Source organism: Vombatus ursinus, unplaced genomic scaffold (assembly GCF_900497805.2).
Source record: "Vombatus ursinus unplaced genomic scaffold, bare-nosed wombat genome assembly UNPS02014799.1, whole genome shotgun sequence".
Taxonomy (NCBI): Eukaryota; Metazoa; Chordata; class Mammalia; order Diprotodontia; family Vombatidae; genus Vombatus; species Vombatus ursinus.
Genome location: NW_020954577.1, coordinates 53,131,223 through 53,133,709, shown reverse-complemented (window position 1 = coordinate 53,133,709; position 2,487 = coordinate 53,131,223).

Sequence of the window (2,487 nt, the reverse complement as noted above, 5' to 3'; positions counted from 1 at the left end):
AAGAAAGAAAGAAAGAAAGAAAGAAAGAAAGAAAGAAAGAAAGAAAGAAAGAAAGAAAGAAAGAAAGAAAGAAAGAAAGAAAGGAAGGAAGGAAGAAAGAAAGAAAAAAAAAACTGTGTTGCCCAACTGAACAGTTCCAGTTTGGTCCCCAGTGGGCAGCTCCTTCTCTACTCACAGAGGTTGTTGTTTGTCCTTCATTCTGGAAGAGGACCATGACATCGGGAAGGTGATGCCCCAACACGCAAGTAAATTGGATTTAAGTGAGGGAGGGCTGTGCAAAGTCACCAGCCTCACTTTCGCTTCTGGAGTCATCTGGGTCCAATGGCCAAATATAGATCAGGAAGACTGGAGATGGCTTTGGATGCAGTGAGAATCCCTGGCATTTTCAAGCTAAGGTCCTAAACAGGTCTCAGAGGGTGGGATTTTAACTGGGACATCAAGGAAGCCAAGAGGTGGGGAGAAGGAGTAAGAGCTTTGTAGACATGGGCAACAGCCTGAGAAAATGCCTGGAGCCAGAAGGTGGACTGTCTTATTCCAGGAGCAGTGAGAAGGGCGGGGTCATGGGATTGCAGACTATGTGGTGGGGGGGGTGAGGAGGGGAGAGAGAGAGAGAGGGAGGGAGAGAGACAGAGACAGAGACAGAGACAGAGACAGAGACAGAGAAAAGACAGAGAGAGACAGAGAGACAGGAGACAGAGAGACACAGAGAGAGAGGAGAGAGAGAGAAAGACAGAGAGAGAAGAAACAGAGAGAGAGAAGACAGAGATAGAGAAAAGACAGAGAGAGGAAAAGACAGAGAGAAAAGACAGAGAGATATCTTTGCTTTGGGAGAATAATGTGACAATTGAGTAGAGGGTTTTCTAGAGGGGGGAAAGACTGGAGGTAGGAAGACCAACGCAAAGGCTATTGCAATAGTCCGGGGCTGGGATGCTGAGTGTGTACCAGGTGGCAGCAACGTCAGAAGACAGAAGAGGATGTACCTAAGAGTTACAAAGGTAGAAACGAGAGAACTTGGCAACAGACTGTACAGGGAGAGGGAGGCGAGGAGAGAGTCTGAAGGGGAGGATGACACCTAAATTGTGAATCTCGGTGACTGGGGCAACGTGGGTGCCCTCACTAGTAACAGGGGAGTTAGGAAGGGAGAGATTCTGAGGGAGAAGAACTCTAATGCATTTAGCCTTGGACATGTTGATTTTAAAATGTCTATCTGACTTCCAGCTTGAGATGTCTCATAAGGAGTTGGAGGTGCTGAGCTTCGGAGAGAGGTTGGAGCCAGGTAAATCAGCGCTGGGATCATCAGCATAGAGGAGGTAATTACATCCACCGGAGCCGATGAGGTCGCCAAGCGCAATGGTTTGGAGCAAGAGAAGAGGACTCAGGACAGAGCCTTGGGGATGACTATAATTACAGATATGAAATGGATGAAAGTCCAGGAAAGGAGCAGTCAGGTTGGAGGAGAATCCAGATAACGAGTGTCGTGGAGACCGAGAGGGAGGCGGTTACGAGAAAGAAGAGCATGAGCTCCCGTGTCCGATGCTGCAGAGAAGTCAGGAAGGATACAGGCTGGGGAAAAGGCCATTCGCCTTGGCGATTAGGGGAACTTTAGAGACAGTTTCAGCTGCACGATGAGGTCGGAAGCCAGCCTGCAGAGAAGTGAAGCGAGGGGAGGAAGTGCAGGTGTCTATTGTTAGTGGTGTTCTCAAAGAAGGGAAGAAGGCGAGAGATGGGACAGTAGTTAACAGGGACGGATGCATCAAGTGAGGGGGTTTTGAGGATGAAGGAGACACGGCCATGTTTATAGGCAGTGGGGAGGCATCCAATAGGTAGGAAGAGACTGAAGATGAGAGAATGGTGATGACAGAAAGGGTAATCTGCCGAGAACACGGGCAGAAGGGGATCACTTGCACATGTGGTGGAGTTTGCTTTGGCAAGGAGAAAGGTCACCTCTTCATGTGAGACAGGGATAAAGGATGGGATGGTGACAGAATGCATCTGGGTGACGTGAGATAAGGAGGAAGGGATAAGAGGGGACTCACAGCCAATGGCTTCAATTTTTTCAGTGAAATGGGAGGCAAGGTTCTCAATTGAGGCTGAGGGGATAGAGATGGGATGTTTGAGGAAGAATGAGATGGTTTGGAAGAGCTCTGCAGTGAAGGCCCAGTTGGGATTATAAATAATTTTATAGCATATCCACTCTGTACAGTTTCAAGATTTTCTCAAATTTGTTCAGCAACAGGGAAGGGAATATGCATTTACATAGCACCTACTATGTACCAGGCACTACGCTAAGCACTTTTATTTAAACAAATATTATCTCATTGAACCTCACATCAGCCCTGAGAGGTAGGTGCTATTATTAGCCCCATTTTACAGATGAGGTAACTGAGGCAAACAGAGGTTAATTGACTTGCCTAGTGAGTAAGTATCTGAAGCTGGATTTGAACTTAGATCTTCCTGATTCCAGGTCTAACAGTTTCTCGACTGTAC